This window comes from Ctenopharyngodon idella, chromosome 24, assembly GCF_019924925.1.
Source record: "Ctenopharyngodon idella isolate HZGC_01 chromosome 24, HZGC01, whole genome shotgun sequence".
Classification (NCBI taxonomy): Eukaryota; Metazoa; Chordata; class Actinopteri; order Cypriniformes; family Xenocyprididae; genus Ctenopharyngodon; species Ctenopharyngodon idella.
In genome coordinates, this window is record NC_067243.1 from 28,295,993 (window position 1) to 28,317,397 (window position 21,405).

Sequence of the window (21,405 nt, forward strand, 5' to 3'; positions counted from 1 at the left end):
TGCAGATTGTTACACTGTATTGCAGTAGCATTAGCTTACAGTGTTCATTATGTCCTTTATGTTTCGTGATCTTTCTGAGGGTAATTTGATCCTGTTTAACGAGCGGATTTGTCCCGCTAGCATCGCGGCTAGTATTGTTAATGTTTACTAAACTTGTTCGCTTAAAGTGTAACATCTCTCAGTAGGATAATATAATTTTGTGGTCGCCATTATTACTGCCTGTATTAGTAACACAGTCTCATTTCCCTATATAATTCATATTTGGTGGGTTCCCTTTCAAGGGAACTTGCGCTGCGTCAAGCGCTTTGGGATCGCCTCTGCGTGAATGCGTCGTGAAGCACATGTGAAATCTGTCCAATGGCGTGACGGAACGTCATAGGCGGGTGACGTCATGACCAGGAAACTATAAAGCACACCCGAACCAAACAGAGTTAGCTTCTGTGTCTTCAGTAAGCGCTTTCTGTGAAACTGTCTGTCTTATTTATTGTTGTTTGTCTCTCACGTTATTCAAGCACACATATCTAAGACACTATTATGGCAACACAAGTGCAGCATTTCAGGCCGTGTGCGTCTCCTTGTCCTCGCTACATTCCGGCGGGAGATGCACACGAGCTTTGTGTTGTTTGCCTGGGAGTGGAGCATGCCCAGTCAGCTCTCGAGGGAGCTGGCTGTGTGCATTGCGAGCAGATGTCTATGAAGACGCTCCGCTCCCGCCGGGCGCTTTTCGAGGAAAGCGGTTCGGCTCGCGCTCCCCGCGGCTCGGGTCCCGCTGCTGCCGAGGCACAGCGAAGGCTCGCGTCGTGGGGTTCGCAAATGGATCTTGCAGAGGGGTTAGAGACGGGCCCCGCCCTTTCTCTGCCTTTACCTGCAGGATCCAGCGCTTCATTTCAGGAGCTAGAAGCACGCTCTGCGGTTTCTTCTGCCCCTGGTGAAGCGCCGATGTTGCAGTGCTCTAGTTCTGAGGAATTAGACGTTGTCAGCATCGATCAGTGTGATGAGTCACCACCACAGTCACAAGCATATGAGGAGCTAGTGGAGGTTGTTACTAGAGCGGTGGCCAGATTAAACATAAGCTGGCCGACCGAGAAACAGGAAGCCCGTCAGGCCAGTTTATTAGACGAGCGCTTTCTCCCGTCTCGCGCACAACCTCCACGCCGGGGCTTGCCTTTTTTTCCCGACCTCCACACCGAGGTGTCGAGGTCGTGGAACAGACCCGCGTCCTTCCGGGTCTATAGTCCACAAACATCTAATTATAGTAACATCTTAGGACTAAAAAGGCATGGTTATGGGGAGATGCCGCGGGTGGAAGAGACGCTCGCGAGCTATCTCTCCCCCGAGTCGGCAGCCTCTCTCAAAGCCCCGAAGTTACCCACTAAGCCCTTACGTACATCTTCTGCTTTAGTGGGTAAAGCGTACTCGGCAGCAGGTCAGGCGGCGGCATGTTTACACACTATGGCCGTCCTTCAAGCTTATCAAGCCGACCTGCTTAAAGACCTTGATGAGGGTGGGGAAGTCAGTCGCGAGGCATTTTCTGAGCTAAGGAAAGCTACAGATCTCTCTCTCCGTGCCACCAAGGAGACCGCCAGATCTATTGGACGGTCTATGGCAGCCCTGGTGGCCACGGAGAGACACCTTTGGCTCAACCTCGCTGACATGAAGGAACGAGATAGATCTTTTCTCCTTGACTCTCCTATCACGCCGCCTGGCCTCTTCGGCGACTCAGTCAACACAGTCGTCGAGAGGTTCCAGGAAGCTAAGAAACAGGCGGCGGCTTTCTCTAAATTTCTTCCCCGCCGATCTCAGGTCTCTGGGGCTGCTAGTCATAAGGAGCAGTCCCAGCCGAGTACGAGCTCCTCCCACAGGGCGCAACAAAAAGTGAGCGTTGCTTCCCGTGCCCCCCCGCAGAGGGACTGGGGGTCGGGGCAGCGCTCACAACCGAAGCCATCCAAAGGAAAGGCGGATCTTAGGACCGTTATTATCCAGCGGAGGGCTTCGGGAAAGAAGTCCTGACGCCAGTGGTGTCAGGCTTCTGAGGGCAGTCCCCTCCGAGGCGGGTCGGTGTCCACCTCAGTACACGGTGCCCGGCCCCCCTCGGTGCCCTCAGGGGGCCGTTCTGCCAACCCTGCCACCTCGCGTGCTTCAGGGCGCAGCAGCTCCCAGCGAACGCTTATCTCAGCGTCCACCCGGCAACGTAGTGGCACTGGGATGTTCGCTCCCTCCAAGGAGGGACCAAAAGTGGCCAGTTCAGTTGCTCCCTGCCGGTTCGCCGCTTCAGGGCACCGGGCTGGTCACCCATCTAACACCAGAGGTCAGTCTCGAGAGACTGATTCCCTTAGTAGATTCACTGGCAGCGTGGAAACTTCTGTCAAACGTATCTCAATGGGTCCTGCGCACAGTAGAATTTGGGTACAGAATTCAGTTCGGGTTGCGACCGCCCAGGTTCAACGGGGTTTTGTTCACCGAGGTGAGCCCCGAGCAGGCTCTGGTTATGGAACAGGAAGTACAGACTCTCTTGCGAAAAGAAGCCATAGAAAGGGTTCCTTCTCCCAGCAGGGAGTCAGGGTTTTACAGCCGGTACTTTATAGTTCCAAAGAAGGATGGAGGGTTGAGTCCCATTCTAGATCTGCGCCTATTAAACCGCTCTGTAAAGAAGCTCAAGTTCAGAATGCTAACTCTGAAACAGATTGTGTCACAAATCAAGTTCGAGGATTGGTTTGTCACGATAGATCTGAAAGACGCATACTTTCATATATCCATCCTTCCTCAACACAGGAAGTTCCTGAGGTTCGCTTTCGGGGGCGAAGCGTACCAATATCGGGTTCTTCCCTTCGGCCTAGCTTTATCTCCCCGCACCTTCACAAAATGCGTGGATGCAGCTCTGGCTCCTCTGCGACTCCAGGGCATCCGCGTGTTGAATTACATAGACGACTGGTTGATTCTAGCACAGTCAGAAGAGTTGGTGGTTCAGCATCGAGATGCTGTTCTCGCCCATATGAAGCGTCTGGGGTTACGGCTAAACGCAAAGAAGAGTGTGCTTTCTCCAGCTCAGAGAACCTCTTTTCTAGGCGTAGTGTGGGATTCAGTGTCAATGCAAGCTCGTCTGTCGCCAGCTCGCATAGAGGCCATTCTCACAGCCGTAAACAAGCTGAAGCTGGGTCAGTCACTCACTGTGAAACAGTTTCAGAGACTGTTAGGTCTGATGGCAGCTGCGTCCAACATGATACCTTTTGGCCTGCTGTACATGAGACCTTTGCAGTGGTGGCTCAAAACCAGGGGGTTTTCCCCGAGGGGAAATCCGTTTCGCATGATCAAGGTCACGCGGCGATGCCTTCGTGCTTGTGTCATGTGGAAGAAACCCTGGTTTCTTTCCCAAGGCCCGGTGTTGGGGGCTCCTTGTCGTCGCGTAACGCTAACGACGGATGCATCCCTCACCGGTTGGGGGGCGATCATGAGTGGTCGCTCGACTCAGGGTCTGTGGAGGGGTCATTATCTTTCCTGGCACATAAACCAGTTGGAGATGATGGCTGTGTTCCTGGCACTCAAACACTTCCTCCCAGATCTCAGGGGCCATCATGTGTTGGTCCGCACGGACAACACAGTGGTGGTCTCATATATAAACCATCAGGGGGGTCTGCGGTCGCGCCCCTTATGCAAGTTGGCACACCAGATCCTCCTGTGGGCCCAAGGGAGGTTGCTGTCAGTCAGGGCAGTTTACATCCCAGGGCATCTGAATCAGGAAGCAGACATCCTGTCGAGGCAGGGGCCGATCGGATGTGGACTTGTTTGCATCTCTGGAAACGACCCAATGTCCTCTCTATTTCTCCCTCTCATATCCAGCCCCCCTGGGGTTGGACGCTATGGTGCAGACGTGGCCGAGGCTGCGTCTGTACGCCTTTCCCCCGATTGCTCTGCTTCCGGGAGTTCTGGAGAGAGTGCGCCAGGACGGGGTCCAGTTGCTCCTAGTAGCCCCGTTTTGGCCGGGCCGAGTATGGTTCTCGGACCTTATGTCCCTCCTCGACGGCTCTCCTCTGGAGATTCTGGTCAGGAGGGACCTACTCTCGCAGGCGGGGGGCTCAATTCTTCACCCCCGCCCGGAGTTGTGGAAGTTGTGGGCGTGGCCTCTGAGGGGGCACAGCTCTTAGATTCCGGTCTCTCTACTGAGGTAGTGGAGACTATGCTCCATTCCAGAGCTCCCTCCACGAGGAAGCTGTATTCCTTGAAATGGAATGTTTTCTCTTCTTGGTGTAGAGAACGTAATGTTGATCCTGTTAACTGCCCAGTTGGTACAGTTCTGGAGTTTCTTCAAGAAAAATTTTCTTCTGGTTTATCTCCTTCGACGCTAAAGGTCTACGTGGCGGCCGTTGCGGCTTACCATGTTCCTTTGGAGGGTGCTTCTCTGGGCAGACACCCTTGGGTTACTTGCTTCCTCCGTGGTACTCTGAGGCTGAGGCCTGCGGCACGTCAGAGAGTTCCCACATGGGACTTGGCTATAGTGTTGGAGGGCCTGTCTACTGCTCCTTTCGAGCCTATTGAAGAGGTTCATGTTAAATTCCTCACTCTAAAGACTCTTTTCCTCCTCGCTATCTCTTCGTTAAAGAGAATTGGTGACCTACAAGCCCTTTCGGTCTCTCCCTCTTGCTTGGACTTTGCGCCAGGCATGGTAAAAGCCTTCCTCTTTCCTCGGGAAGGTTATGTCCCTAAGGTCCTCACTAATGTGGCGGGCCCTATTATGTTGCAGGCCTTTTGCCCTCCTCCATTTCTGGATCCAGACCAGGAAAAACTTAATTTGCTGTGCCCTGTTCGGGCTTTGGATGCTTACGTCCACAGAGCTGCCCTGCGGCGTAAGACGGATCAGTTGTTCGTCTATTTCGGGTCCCCACGTAGGGGGCACCCCGCATCTAAGCAAACCTTGAGCAAGTAGATAGTTGAGGCTATCTCACTTGCGTATGAGTCTGCCGGTCTTCCTTCTCCTCTTAAGGTCCGTGCTCACTCTACACGGAGTATGGCGGCCTCTTTGGCCCTGTTGTCTGGAGTGTCCCTCCAAGAAGTTTGTGATGCGGCCGGGTGGTCCTCGCCGCACACTTTTGTTAGGTTTTATAACCTAGATGTGGCCTCTACCCCGGGGTCAAGGGTGCTGGTGTCTTAGTGTGTGCTGAACAGTTTCACACAGACAGGCACTCGGCCTTATGGCGGCGTGGGTATCTCGTTCCCAAAGCGCTTGACGCAGCGCGAGTTCCCTTAAAAGGGAACGTCTCAGGTTACATATGTAACCATGGTTCCCTGAGAGGGAACGAGACGCTGCGTCCCGTTGCCATACTCCCTGCATGCCTGTATCGACTTACTTCGACTTTCAGAAGCTAACTCTGTTTGGTTCGGGTGTGCTTTATAGTTTCCTGGTCATGACGTCACCCACCTATGACGTTCCGTCACGCCATTGGACAGATTTCACATGTGCTTCACGACGCATTCACGCAGAGGCGTTCCCAAAGCGCTTGACGCAGCGTCTCGTTCCCTCTCAGGGAACCATGGTTACATACGTAACCTGAGACGTTTTGTAATCTTTATTACACTACGCAGTTTAATATTGCTGACTCATGCTGATATATTTCTTGGTCATATTTATATATCAGTTTATTATGTAAGGTTGTTTATCTTTGAGTTTGTAATCTGTTAAGTTGTTGATTATATTTAAAAAATGAGTATTTATTTCTGTTATTTTATTTATTTCAGAAAACTACCTCAAGTACACTACTATGTGTATATGGTCACCCTTGTGCAATAAACGACTAAATTCTATCTGTTGAGTTCTACAGCGGTCAATAACATATACACCAGCTTTCAGTGGGGCAATCCCCAACACATACTAATATACTAATATAATTAATAAAACATTTTATTTATCTGATTTTTTTTTTATCTTTGTCTCTTTTTTTCACATATAAAAGTTTTACTAGAAGAGTAAATATGCCAAAAATAATTTTTTTTCTATGGACCGTCTGGGTTACATTATTTTTTGCATTACAGTTTTTCTCGATTGCTTAAACACATTTCTTGAAACTATGCCTCATATTCTCAAAACAGTAGACACAAATCCATAACGTCTCACCCAATTCCCCAAACATCCTATTTTCAGGTCAAAATGAAGCTCTACACTCAAAACCATTCACTCTTGCTGAAAAAACAAACTTTGCCCTCAGACATCACACACAAGCCCTCAAAAACACACACACTACAACACAGTTGTACACACTGGTGAGATAAATTCAAAACAATACTACAAAAACCAAAACCAAAAAAAAAAAACAGTAATAAGTTGTGTTGCTTGTGGTTCTCCCCACTTTTCACATGATGAACACATGTGTATACATTTGCATATTTTCTATTCCTTAATGTACTGTACAGTACAATACAGCAAACAACAACAAAAAATATTCTGCCCCAGCATCACATCTTTGGTCTGGGACAGGCCAGAGAATCTCATCAACATCACAGGCTGTAACTGGCCCTATCCAGTCAGCGGGGGGAAAATCCTCTTGCATGCCTGATCCACCCCTGCCACACATCAACTGAAATGTCTAGTCAGGCTTCTTCCATTCCATTGTCTCTGTGTCCTACAAAAATAGAAATACAGATTATTGTAACTGTAACACATCCTTTTTACAAAATGGAAGCAGACAGAAACTCTACCTGTATGTAAGGCACTTTGATGCATGTGTTGTAACACTCAGAAGTTACAGTAGATACACTGAGGTACACCTGCCTGTTTTCCTCCCTAAAGGTTCTCATGATCGAGGCGATGGTGAAGCAACTTAAGTTTGGCTGAACTCATCGCCCAGCCTCCCTCATAGTCATACCATGGACAAGGACACAGTCAACTAGTGGCACGAATTTCATCTGAGACTCCTTGTCTCCTTGCTCATCCTTATCCTCATCCTCCTCTTCCTTCACCTCTTCCTCCACTCCTTACTGCTCTTGCTCATCCTCTTCCTCCTCCTCTCTGGTGTCCTTGACCTTTTCAATCACGTCTCTCTGGATCCATTGTTCCAAAACTGGATGAACTCGGGCTCTTTTATTTCTCTATTGAAGGTTCTGATTGGTGTGTGATAAATTTGGACTCTTAGTGTTTCCACGTGGGTAACTGTGTGCTAATTGAGCTCAAGCTGTGCTGACTTGAGTGAACAATATTGAATGCTAGTGCTTTCTAAATTACCACATGGTATAGGCAAAGAGAAATGAAGGGATTTGTGTCTAGAGTTTGCAGTGACAGTTCAACAAATCTGATTCATGTGTCAAAACAGGGGAATAGTGTTTATAGTTTAGGGAATTGGGTGTGCTTTTTGATAAATGGCGTTATGGTTTTGAAATTTTAGTGCAAAAGCCTGGTTATAGTGTTTAAGCAATCGAGAAAAACATATCTAGTTACTTATTAAAAACATATGTTTTAAATAAAATAAACATAACTGCTGCAAAATTTGCATTTTCAGTATGGGTGTGTGCAGTGGTGTAAGTTTGCTTTAAAAAAAAAAAAAAAACAGGTGAGAAAGGAGTGTGTGTGTGTGTGTGTGTGTGTGTGTGTGTGTGTGTGTGTGTGAGTGTGTGTGTGAGTGTGTGTGTGGTATTAATACAATAATTCATGTTCAAGTTCAATTATACATTGAGTTTAATTTATCAACAAATCCTGTTTAACGTGATAGTAGATTTTAAGGATGAAACTATAATACACTATATTGTTAGTCCCGAGATTCTTCACATCTCTGAATAAATACATAAATCTGCTGTAACTGTTTGTGTGCCCTCATGGTCTGTGGTTGAACTTTTGTTAAGCGTGTCAGAGGTTCTGGGTTGTAATCCGCCCTCGTATAGGTTTTTTAGAGTCTCCACAACGGCGTTAATCAACAAATTGAAGCGCTCGTCTGTGTGAAGACTGAACCCGAGCCTGATAACAGTGACAACAAACACTCAGCATGATTTCAAAAACAGCACATTCCAGAGCCAGATCGCCTCTTATTTAACAAACGAATGAAATTAATATTCTGCTCTGAAACTGGAGATGTTTCATTAGTATTATGTACATCCGCGGCACGAGATGTTTCGAAAAGTGGTGGGGACAACATGTTCTACCTGTCCCACACAAATTACGCCTATGGGTGTGTAATTTACTTTGTAGAACAAAACGTCAAAGTATAGTCAAGTTATGTTTACCACAGACCTTATTTTACTCATAATTTTGAAAAAAAAAAGAAAAACACACATAATAAAACCTCATTGTAAAATCTTAGTCTTCTGGGTTCTGATGTCATACCTGCACCACTCTATGAGAGAAATATGGAGGAATAAGTCCCGCCTTCTAAATAAAAGAGCCAATCACTGATTGATAAAGTCATTGGGTCACTGCAGCTGCCGTTACAAGCTCTGGTTGCTATAGAAACAGTCAGTGTTCTGAGACTTATAACAGCACATGTGCATTAGCTGGTCCAGCCTGAAAAATACAGATTTTTTTTTTTTTTTTTTTTTGGTCATGATTTGAGCGTTTAAATGCAAAATTGATGAGACAGTTGATCTCAGATTTCATTGGCGATTTAAAAAATGAACAAGAAAAAAATGAACGAGAGGCATTTCAAAGATGGCCGCCGAGTGAAATGACTTGCCTTAAAGGCCCACTGAAGTGCCTTGAAACAAGCAGCATTATTCAATGTGTTGATGTAATTTCAACTGAAACAGGAAGATGGGGCGGGACTTATCAAACAGCCCCTCCCCTTTTTTAAAATAGCCAATAGCGTTTCGTTTATATCACAGCTCAGCCAGAGCCGTTAGCTCGGTAAAGCCTCAGTTACCTACGAATCTCTAGCAGTTTCTAATCTCCTCCATATCACATTAAAATACAGCTTCTGTGCAGAATTCAAATGTGTCTGATACGTTTTGTGATCTGCGTCGACTCGCGCATATGATCCGCTCTGTGCTCTTGTGTCTCTGGACCGGAGCAGACTGTGCTCGCGCTGCGGTGGGTCACGTGACACTAATGTGAAACCAGACTTCATTCGCCTCAATGGAAAGCATATTTACACTGTCTTAATCGTTCACTATCCCCTATATAGTGCACTATGTGCCATTCACCATGTAGAAAATAGTAAATGTGTTAACAAATTATTGACTTTAGCCACAGCTTCAGCATCTATTTATAATGTAGGGGGCGGGACGCTTCAGATATAGAGAGCATTTGATTGGACAGAAGATCTGACGAGAAGCTGAAGTCCGCAGTAATGTCATGAAAATCCGTGATCCACTTTAGCACAAGTGAGAGACTGTGAGTTTTGAATGCTTATATCTCCTAAGTGTGAATTTTGTCATTGTTTTGGAAAACACCAGCTTATTCATAACTTTAAGGCTAACATATTCATACTGAAAGCTAAAAAACTTACATTTTGATTTCAGGGGGCTTTAAAGAGACTTTGATCCCTTTGCACTCTATGGACAAACACATTAGTTTTATTTTAAGATATATCTTTTAATATTTAATATATATCTTTATTCTTGTAAAAACAGAAGCTTCATAAAGTATTGAATGAAAATGTCTCTGAAACATCAGTGTATTAGTCCAATATTGCATTTATTTCACTTCAGCTGTGATAAAGTATGCAAACGCAGCACGAGCGTCACTACCAGAAGCAGAAAGTGTCCGACTTCACGTCTCCGTTTTTAGCTCCTCCCCGCCAGCACACGGATACTCTGTTTGTTTCATTAAAGGTATCTTCATTGTGCATTCTGCTCTTTTTGGATCATTTATACATGCCAAGTGTGACAATATCCTATATGTCTCATTCATTCTCTTGTCATGTGCTGATATAACACTGTTTAAAGAAATGTATTTCATGAGCTGTGATTCTAATTCAAAAATATACCAAAATCTCAAATTATGCAAGGCAAGTTCACATTTCACTAACATATTGTTATCAAATGCAGATCAAACCAAAAGTTTAATAATATAGGCAAAAACTCAAAGAATCCTGAAACAGTAAAAGCACAGTCCAAAGACAGATGGAGACACAGACAGTCTGACTAGAGTTTAGAGTCGACAGAAGAACCAGCGACAGACATGACAAACTGACCTTAACTATCACACACTGTTTGATACAAAAATAAAACTGTGAAGAGGATATTTATTTATTCATTTATTTATTTATTTATTACAGTGACTACAGTGGAATGAAGCTGCTTTCAGTGTAATTTATACAAATGTATGTAATGTCAAGAAAAACTTACTGTTAAAAAAAAATTACATTTCTTACTTCTGTAACTCTAGCATATATTAGTTTGTAAGCAGCACGTAAATCCTGCCCACTTCTTTGCATTGTCACACATGCTTCAGTGCTCTGAGAGTGTTTATAGTGCTGTGAGTTTAACACTTCATGACTGAGAGCAGAACAGAACACAATCTTCATCATCACACAAGACAAAAGAACAACAATGAACACAATCACCTTCTTCATCTGGACTCTCACACTATTTGCTCAAGGCTTGTGTAATGCAGCTCCACAATTATTCTCTTGAAATATTAAATGTTTATAATTTTAGATAATAATTTTTATAATTATAATTTTACATTTATTTTTCTACTTGTTTTTTCTTTCAGAGTGTAGAGGACAGTACACTGTAACTCAGAGTCCATCAATAACAGCTCAACCAGGACAAGAAGTCAGAATAAACTGTAAAACCAGGAGTGCAGTGTGGGGTGGTAATCATTTAGCCTGGTACTTACAGAAACCTGGAGAAGCTCCTAAACTCCTCATATATTATGCAACAAGCCGTTATACTGGAACTCCATCTAGATTCAGTGGCAGTGGATCTGGCAGTGATTTCACTCTGAGAGTGGAGTCCAGACTGAAGATACAGGAGATTATTACTGTCTGAGTTACCACTGGATCAACAGTAAAGCTGTGTTCACACAGTGATAAAGAGTGGTACAAAAACCTCGGTCAGTCAGACGTCACAGTGATGCACTGATACAGCTGAGAGATACTGCAGCTGCTGATGGAGGATCACAAACAACACAATGTTTTATCAAACCTTTCAGAAACATTATTTATTTATTTTGATGTACTAAGCATGTAACACAATCTTTATATTATATAAATGTTAGTGGTGCTTGGCACTGCAAAACTTGCCACTACAATGTAATCTAACTGCAGGAAATTCAGTTACTTTAATTGCACTTCCATGCTTCATCACTAGATGGCGTTTCTGTTACATAACTGAGTTCTCTATCTGTCAGTCACTTTGACGTTGTGTCGATGTGATGACACTAGTGTAGTGTTTCTCAACCTTTTTTACTCGATGGCCTCCTCCTTCTCCAGATCAATACTGCAGTGCCCCCCTAAGATGCCTGACATTTCCTCTTATACTGAACTTCCACAGCAAAGAGAGAAAAGTGTTTGTATTTAAGACTTTTTATTAACAAAACATTTGTTTGCATTATTACTCTTCTACTGCATGTTTTGTAATATTCTTTTTGCAAACATAACTGGTAAATTAAAGCTATGCTTTATACAGGTGCTGGTCATATAATTAGAATATCATCCAAAAGTTGATTTATTTCACTAATTCCATTCAAAAAGTGAAACTTGTATATTATATTCATTCATTACACACAGACTGATATATTTCAAATGTTTATTTATTTTAATTTTGATGATTATAACTGACAACTAAGGAAAATCCCAAATTCAGTATCTCAGAAAATTAGAATATTACTTAAGACCAATACAAAGAAAGGATTTTTAGAAATCTTGGCCAACTGAGAAGTATGAACATGAAAAGTATGAGCATGTACAGCACTCAATACTTAGTTGGGGCTCCTTTTGCCTGAATTACTGCAGCAATGCGGCGTGGCATGGAGTCGATCAGTCTGTGGCACTGCTCAGGTGTTATAAGAGCCCAGGTTGCTCTGATAGTGGCCTTCAGCTCTTCTGCATTGTTGGGTCTGGCATATCGCATCTTCCTCTTCACAATACCCCATAGATTTTCTATGGGGTTAAGGTCAGGCGAGTTTGCTGGACAATTAAGAACAGGGATACCATGGTCCTTAAACCAGGTACTGGTAGCTTTGGCACTGTGTGCAGGTGCCAAGTCCTGTTGGAAAATGAAATCTGCATCTCCATAAAGTTGGTCAGCAGCAGGAAGCATGAAGTGCTCTAAAACTTCCTGGTATACGGCTGCGTTGACCTTGGACCTCAGAAAACACAGTGGACCAACACCAGCAGATGACATGGCACCCCAAACCATCACTGACTGTGGAAACTTTACACTGGACCTCAAGCAACGTGGATTGTGTGCCTCTCCTCTCTTCCTCCAGACCCTGGGACCCTGATTTCCAAAGGAAATGCAAAATTTACTTTCATCAGAGAACATAACTTTGGACCACTCGGCAGCAGTCCAGTCCTTTTTTGTCTTTAGCCCAGGCGAGACGCTTCTGACACTGTCTGTTGTTCAAGAGTGGCTTGACACAAGGAATGCGACAGCTGAAACCCATGTCTTGCATACGTCTGTGCGTAGTGGTTCTTGAAGCACTGACTCCAGCTGCAGTCCACTCTTTGTGAATCTCCCCCACATTTTTGAATGGGTTTTGTTTCACAATCCTCTCCAGGGTGCGGTTATCCCTATTGCTTGTACACTTTTTTCTACCACACCTTTTCCTTCCTTTCGCCTCTCTATTAATGTGCTTGGACACAGAGCTCTGTGAACAGCCAGCCGGTTTTGCAATGACCTTTTGTGTCTTGCCCTCCTTGTGCAAGGTGTCAACGGTCGTCTTTTGGACAACTGTCAAGTCAGCAGTCTTCCCCATGATTGTGTATCCTACAGAACTAGACTGAGAGACCATTTAAAGGCATTTGCAGGTGTTTTGAGTTAATTAGCTGATTAGAGTGTGGCACCAGGTGTCTTCAATATTGAACCTTTTTACAATATTCTAATTTTCTGAGATACTGAATTTAGGATTTTCCTTAGTTGTCAGTTATAATCATCAAAATTAAAATAAATAAACATTTGAAATATATCAGTGTAATGAATGAATATAATATACAAGTTTCACTTTTTGAATGGAATTAGTGAAATAAATCAACTTTTTGATGATATTCTAATTATATGACCAGCACCTGTAACTTAAAAGAAATCCCTCTGCTAAATTATAACACTCTGATGTTACCCAGGTCGAGTGATTGCATCTGTGCCAACAGAACGATTGAGACTCCCATCTAAAGCCTGTCGGTTCACGTCGTCCCTGATAACAAGAACTTAATGCTGTTGGACAGGCTGTCTCTGCTGTACATGCCACGGACATGAACGAGGATAGTCCCGACCCAGCACACATGCAGGAACTATGCTCGTACCGATTTATTAATAATTAATAATCATCAATAATTAATAATCATAAACTGTGAGGTAAGATTAGTATACACACATCAGAAGGCCTACTCTCTCATCTCTGCATAGAAAGACACATGTACAAATGAGATGCTAAAATTCAATGGTTAAAAGCAGCACTTTAAAGGAAAATTCACTAATCACTGATGCACATTATGACAGAAACCCTTAACAATGTTCTAACATCATAAATACAGCGATTATGATATAAAGATACAGTAAAGCAAATACAGGATAAATGTGAAACAACAAAATGACCTCTGCTTCCCCGTCGACATACAGCATGAGCGCAAATGCTTAAAGGGGAAACAATAAATCTTCCTATGGTGTCCCAGTAATTGTTCCTGATTAAACCACTGAAAATACAACATAACATACAAGTTTTGCTGAAGTTAACTCAATTATAGAATTGTTTCTTTATTCCTCTATGGCATGGTGTCGCCCTCAGGGCAACATAAAACGTTTTTGGACTTCACACCGGATCTATATATGACACATCTGTTCAATGAAATGAGGGGCTGAAGTGGGTGCAGCCTTTTCTGTTTATCCACATTTCCTGATGGATATATTATCAGGGACCCCCAATCAGAATGTGAGGTGGAGGGTTTCTGAAAGTACACTGCACTGCTACAGCAAACAATAGACAAGTGTTTGAATGTTGAGCAGCAAGATCATTGACTACTGATACAGCAGGAATCATTCAGTTGTGTCCTGTAGAGAATGATGTGTAAATGTGTATGTCTGACTCTGTATATTTACTGTTACTGTGCTTTGGCGATGTAAAGCCTTTCTTTTAACCCTGTCAGTAAAACTATTGGACTCTGAATGTATATCGTCCTGATCTCTCTTCTGTCTTTTGCATTCAGAGGGTGTTTTACATGAGCGGCACATGCTTCACTGCTCTGAATGTGTTTATAGCTCTATGAACTGAACATGACATGATCAAGAGCTCTTCTTCATCAACCAACAAACATGACTTTCAGCTGCAGCTGCTCATACAACACAATCACACACAACACTGATCACAGACAAACACTAGTAACACTAGATCATTACAATCAACATCAATCTTGTGTTTATGAAGAGAATGAGTCAGTGTTTAATATGATCATCATGTTTTAGGTGTAATATATGATCAAAACTGAATCAAAATCAAACTGAACAGACTGAATTCAGTCACTTCTGCTGTCTGGACGTGATGCTTTCCATTTGATTTTCATGACATTTTCATATATATTTTCATCATCACCACATTTTCAGCAGAAGTGAAACTGGTGTGTTCCAGTCCAGATCATGTGACCAATCAAACAGTGAGACTGAAAAGCCCATTTGCATTGTCAGGGTGGAGTGATTCTGATCCTCTCAGAATAGAGCAGCTCTGTCTCCAGAGACCATGTTCAAACCCCAAGAGCTTTATTTGACATTTACATCAAGTTTGTGAAAAGCACCTGCATCTTCATCTGTTAGTTGAATGATGTTGTCAGACACAAAGTGAACTTGTTGAGAAGCTTTATTGAATGTTACAGCAGATTGAAAGATCACACAGTGCTTTGACACGCCAGCTCTCTTTCAGTATTGAGTTGTAAATCACTACAGCTGCAGCACTAGACTCATGTGAATCCTGCCTGACACAGGACACTCAGATACGGCTCATCTTCAGGAGAGAAACATCAGCACTCAGAGCTCTTGTGGAACGAGACCTCATGAGGAGCTCCATCATGTGTTACTCTGCAGACGTACACCTCTCCCTTTTCCCAGCGTGCTTTGCTGAGGGTCAGGACGCTACTGCGGCTGTAGCGGCCGTCCCGCTGGCTCTCTGCGCTGGTCACGACCCCCTCGGTGACCTCTGACCCGTCCAGTGTCCAGCTCACCAGCGCCCCCTGTGGAGAGTAAGAGCTGAGCAGGCAGAGCAGTGCGGCTGAGTCTCCAGAGATCTGCAGAGAAGAGGGCGGCAGCAGAGACACTGAGGGCTTCACTGTGGGACCAGCTGCAGGAGACAAACACAACACATTCACAAACACAAAGAAAACACACTGTTTCACTCACAGCATTTCAACAGCAGCAAAAATCATGACAATCTGATCCTTCATGTCATTCAACATTACTAGAGCTCATATAATATACAATATACAAATTACACAATCACTGTATACATTTAAATCAAACCCCAGAAATGAAACTCAATATACTAAGACACTGACTGCTTTAATTCCAGCAGTTTTTGCATCCCAATATAAAGTACATTTTTACTTACATGAGATTTATTTACAACTCAAAATGTAACTCAAGTTCAAAGTCTGACTAAAGCTCAGGCCAAATGATGATTATATCACTGATAAGAACTAGAAAACAATACAATTTGCAAATTGTACTTGAATTATAAAGCACTGTATTATAAGCACAACATGAACAAAAGAGATTCAGTATCATTGACTGAAATACAGAAAGTAGCAACATTTACATTCTGATGTCAGATCTATTTTTTTCGCCATGTATGATATCTACAATAAAAATGAACTACATATGAACACAGAAATAAATAAAGGGAAATTAAACCTGTAATAAACTGATTAAACTCACAGTGAGACTCATTATGGAAATGCATTTAGAGATTTTTTTTTTTTTTTTTTTAAAGGAATAATGCTGTTCTTCTGAATGTATAAACATGACAATATCATTGTTTTAGATTAAATAATTATAAAACAATATCAGTAACACTTTAATTAAATCCTTCATACACAATGTATTTTAAAAGTATTTTAATGCATTAATTAATCTTTCTTTTATACATTATAATGTGTGTATGATCTCATGAATAATTATAACCGCAATTATAACACATTATAATACTTATCTATTCATTGTTACATTGTTACACAATGCATTAAAACTCATGACAAACAACCATTTTCAGATGTAATAACGAATTTGCAAATATTATATTGCATTTTTGCATTTATAATGCACATTTTAATGCACAATTATTTATGAAAAGATACATATAAGGCATTATAACGTACATTATGAATAGCTTTAAGGCTTCAAGTAAAGTGTTACCACAATATCTAATGATAATCGCCATTAATGTTTTTCTTGTTTCAACTTTAAATCATTTTAACTCTAAATTGTTCTTTATTACACTTTATTGTATGCTGACAGTTACATTGTACTACTCAAATAAGTACTGAGTAATATTAATTAACTGCATGTACTTACTATAGAGTTACAGTTAGGGTTTGGTTCAGGGTTAGTTACTTAAATTTATGCATAATTTACTGTTATTACTATAATAAGTACATGTAGTAACGTGTAACTTCTTCACCTTAAAATAAAGTGTTACCTTTTTTTCTTAAATAGGAATTAAAAAACAGACTTACAGACCACCAGTTTAGTTCCTCCACCGAAAGTCCTCCACAGTGATACAATCTAATGAAACGGTCGTACAAAAACCTCTATTCCACTCGAGTGAACACAAACTCCAGCAGAGAGAGAGAAACAACACTTCAACACACTGATATTGGAAGAAACTCAGATCTTCTCAACACTCAAACATTCAGTTTGGACAAAATGCTTCTCAAAGGAACAACAATCACTTTTTCACACAAACAAGCATTTATTGATCTCATTTACAACAGACATGATTCATTTTGGCTTTATATCCTATATTTCTCATTTGTTCTCTCGTTGTGTGCTGATATAACACTGTTTAAAGAAACAGATCTGTGACCTTTGACCTCTTTTATCATGGATGATGTTGTGGAGTTTCTCATAATGATCTTCTGTTCTTCATATGAAGCTCAATCATCATGATTCACAGAAAAACCTACAGCTTCAGACTTCAATCTTCAGTGAAAATCTGTTCAAATATTGAGTTTACTATATTACGTTCTATATTGGAGTGTGTAAAATCATGGCTTCATTGGTCTTTTAAATTCTTCTACCTATACCAGTTTCCTGCATAAACTTCATAAATGCCTCAACAACTTCGCTTTGAGAATTTCCTATATCTAAAATACCTTTTATATCCCATTCCCTCCCTATTTTAATAATACATTCTTTAAATTTTCCTCTCGCTTCCTGAAATTTTCTACATTTTATTAAAACATGTTCTACATTTTCTTCACAATTACATACCTCACATTTATCTGTTTATTTTACTCATAAGAAATAACGTATTATTAATTCTTGTTTGTCCTAACCGTAGTCTTGTGTAGATTATTTCCTCTCTTCTGTTTCTACAACCCCTGGCAAAAATTATGGAATCACCACACTTAGAGAATGTTCACTCAGATTTTTTACTTTATAGCAAATAAACAAATCACAGATATGACACAAAAAAGGTTTTGTTCAATAGCTTAACATTCTGGCTTCAGGAAACATACCTCAAACAAATCCACTTTTGTTACTATTATTATTGGCATGTCTTTTTCCAGAGCAAGTAGAGGAAAAAAGTATGGAATCACTCAATGTTGAGGAAAAAAAATATGGAATCATCTATTTCCATTTTAAACAAATACTGGGACAAGTCTAAAAATGCTAATTAGTCAGTAGTTAAAAGGGAGTGCTTGCACCTTAATGGGTTGTTTGACTTGGCTAATTGAAATGAAATATGGCCCCAAGAAGAGAGTTCTCAGGTGAAACAATGGAAAGGATTATAAAACTCCTTCAACAAGGAATTTCAATACGGAGTATGGCCAAAGAAGTTGGTTGCTCCCAGTTAGCTTTGTCTAAAATTTGGTGCAAGTATAAACTAAATGGGAAGGTTATAAAGCAAGACATACGGGCAGACCAAGGAAGACGTCAGAGCGTCAAGATAGAAATCTCAAAGCAATATGCCTCTACAATAGAAAACACACAACAAAACAAAAGAAAAACAGACAGAATCAGGAGCCAATTTTTGGGACAGGACAGTAAAAAACCAGCTTGAACTTACATATAGAGCTTACTGAGCTTACATATAGAAAAGCCAAATGAAAACGAGTACTAACACTTAAACAAAAGAAAACAAGGTTACAGTGGGATAAAGAGAAGCGATCATGGATTCTGGATGATTGGATGAAAGTGTTAATCAGTGAAGAATCGCGAATCTGCATTAGCCAAGGAGATTACGCTGGAACTGTTGTCAGGTGCCGTTCTGATGAAACATATAAAGACGACTGCTTGAAGAAAACAATCAAATTCCCCAACTCATTTATGATATGGGGGTGCATGTCAGGTAAAGGAACAGGGGAGATGACAATCATTACCTCAACAGTAAATGCACACTTTGTGGACACTTTTCTCATTCCATCGATAGAAAATAGGTTTGGTGATGATGAAATAATTTTTCAGGATGTTAATGCATCTCGCCACAGAGCAAAGAGTGTTAAAGCTTTTCTTCAGGAAAGGCATATCAACTCAAAGACATGGCCAGCAAACAGTCCAGATCTCAATCCAGTTGAAAATGTATGGTGGAAATTATAAACACTGGTCCATGACAAGGCTCCACCCTGCAAAGCTGATCTGTCAAACGCTATTTGAGAAAGTTGAAACCAGCTTGATGGGGAATATTGTTTGTCATTAATGAAGTCCATGACTCAAAGAATTTAGGCTGTCAAAAGCCAGAGGAGGAGCAACAATTGTTTTTTTGTTGATGATTCCATATGTTTTTCCTCAACATTGAGTGATTCCATACTTTTTTCCTCTACTTGCTCTGGAAAAAGACATGCCATTAATAAAAAAAAAATGTAAGTGGATTTGTTTGTTTCCTGAAGCCATAATGTTAAGCTATTGAACAAAACCTTTTTTGTGTCATATCTGTGATTTGTTTGTTTGCTATAAAGTAAAAAATCTGGGTGAACATCCTCTAAGTGTGGTGATCCCATCATTTTTTCCAGGGGTTGTACTATTAAATGTTCTTACTTTAATTGATTTCTGAATTCTGTAATATTCTCTTCCTTTATTATCTAAATCCCATATTTTTGCCACTGTTTGTCAATATTACTTTTGTGTGGTAAAACTATAATGTTTTACCTTCATTTTTTTCCAAGAGGAATCTCAATTTTATCAGTAAGATTTAGTGCTTTTTTCGCTAATTTATCAGCTTCCTCATTACCTAAGATTCCTATATGTGCTGGTATCCAACTAAACTGAACATCTATTCACAATCTTTATAAATTTAACAATGCTGTGTATTTTTATGTTTTAGTGCTATAAATACGTCAATATTGTATGTTTTTTGTGTGTATGAAAACGTAAGTAAATGTACGTAAAAATACACACGTATTCTCATGAGATCACATTGGAATCTCCACACAAGATCATGAAACGTGAACAAGCTCTAATATGTCTCCATCTTTATCAGCCTGTTTCTTCTCCATTTGATGATTTCAGACACACATGAGGCTTCATGATAGATGGAGTGACACCATGAACTCTGATTAGAGATTCACAATCAGTCCTGATACTTTCTGAACAGACTCATGAATCATGATCTTACTTTAGTGAAGGAGGTTCATCTAGTGGAAGTGTAGCAGTGATGATGGTCACATGACTGAATATGGACACAGAGATGGACGTTCATCTGCACATCCTCAGTGTCTCAGTGTCAGAATGAAAATAAAACTACTGAACTAACTAAAAATATCATTAGTCATCATTCTGTAACTCTAGTGTATGTTAGTTTGTCTGTTGTAAATCCTGCCCACTTCTTTGCATTGTCACACATGCTTCAGTGCTCTGAGAGTGTTTATAGTGCTGTGAGTTTAACACTTCATGACTGAGAGCAGAAGAACAACAATGAACAAAATCACCTTCTTCATCTGGACTCTCACTCTGTTTATTCAAGGTAAGACAAACATTTTGACAAACAATTGATTTTGGTTTTGGTGTTCTTGTAGAAGTATATGATGGTAGTAGTTTTAAACAATAATTGTTTTTCTTTTCTCTTCTTCAGAATCCAGAGGAGTGACTCTGACTCAACCTGAAGTTAAAACTGTCCAACAGGGTCAAACAGCTACAATAGAGTGTCATATAGATGTAGGAATATACAGCAGCTACTTAGCCTGGTATCAGCAGAAACCTGGAGAAGCTCCTAAACTCCTGATTTATTATATAAACAGCCGTTATACTGGAACTCCATCTAGATTCAGTGGCAGTGGATCTGGCAGTGATTTCACTCTGACCATCAGTGGAGTCCAGACTGAAGATACAGGAGATTATTACTGTCTGAGTTACCACAGTGGTCCAGTGTTCACACAGTGATAAAGAGTGGTACAAAAACCTCGGTCAGTCAGACGTCACAGTGATGCACTGATACAGCTGAGAGATACTGCAGCTGCTGATGGAGGATCACAAACAACACAATGGTGAATCAAACCTTTCAGAGACTTTATTCATTTTTTATGATTTATTAAGTAAACATTTAACATACAATCTTATATCCCTTACTAAACTGGACTAAAATGTGGACAAAATGTGAGTGGTGCTCGTCCCTGTAAAACTTTACACTACAATATCATCTGTATTATTTATTGGGAAAGTCAATCCCTTTAATTGCAGTTTCATACTTCACCACTAGAGGGTCACATGTCTTTTACATAACTGAGTTCTACACAAATTTCCTTTAAGACCGTTGCTGCATCCAAAATCACATACATCCCTACTATATAGTAGGTGAAAAACAGTATGTGACAAAAGAAGAATGCATGAATTTACAGTATTCATTAAAGAACAGGTGAAAAGTACCGAACGATCATCTGATGGACACTTTACTATCCCATGAGGCCACAGGAGAGGATTTGTGAATGATACTGAAGCGACGCAACTGACGCTGGTAGGTCACATGATAATGACATCATGTTAAATGTAGTACGTCCAGATTACATTCATACACACTCATACTATACAGAACATACTTTTTTAGTGGTCGTGAAGTAATTACTTGTTCAAAATAAGTGCCTACTGAAGAGAGTATGTGATTTCAGACGCAGTCCATGTGTTTGATACTCC

The 21,405-nt window shown here is 41.3% G+C and overlaps 2 long non-coding RNA genes across 4 annotated transcripts in view; both read right to left on the bottom strand.

Annotated features, from left to right (window-relative positions):
* Positions 1 to 11,499, bottom strand: part of LOC127506938 (uncharacterized) — a 35,186-nt gene extending 23,687 nt beyond the window's left edge. The window contains exon 1 of one of the 2 annotated variants that reach the window (XR_007928160.1): positions 11,320 to 11,358. This is a non-coding gene — a long non-coding RNA (uncharacterized LOC127506938). Of the gene's footprint in view, positions 1 to 11,319 lie in introns of both variants that reach the window. The other variant, XR_007928159.1, reaches the window with a different exon arrangement.
* LOC127506924 (uncharacterized) overlaps positions 1 to 17,010 on the bottom strand; it is a 78,001-nt gene extending 60,991 nt beyond the window's left edge. Inside the window, exons 1-2 of one of the 2 annotated variants that reach the window (XR_007928140.1) lie at positions 16,794 to 17,010; positions 15,140 to 15,403 (exon numbers count right to left, since the gene is read on the bottom strand). This is a non-coding gene — a long non-coding RNA (uncharacterized LOC127506924). Of the gene's footprint in view, positions 1 to 15,139; positions 15,404 to 16,793 lie in introns of those variants that run through there. The other variant, XR_007928141.1, reaches the window with a different exon arrangement.
* Between the last annotated feature and the right edge of the window lie 4,395 nt (positions 17,011 to 21,405).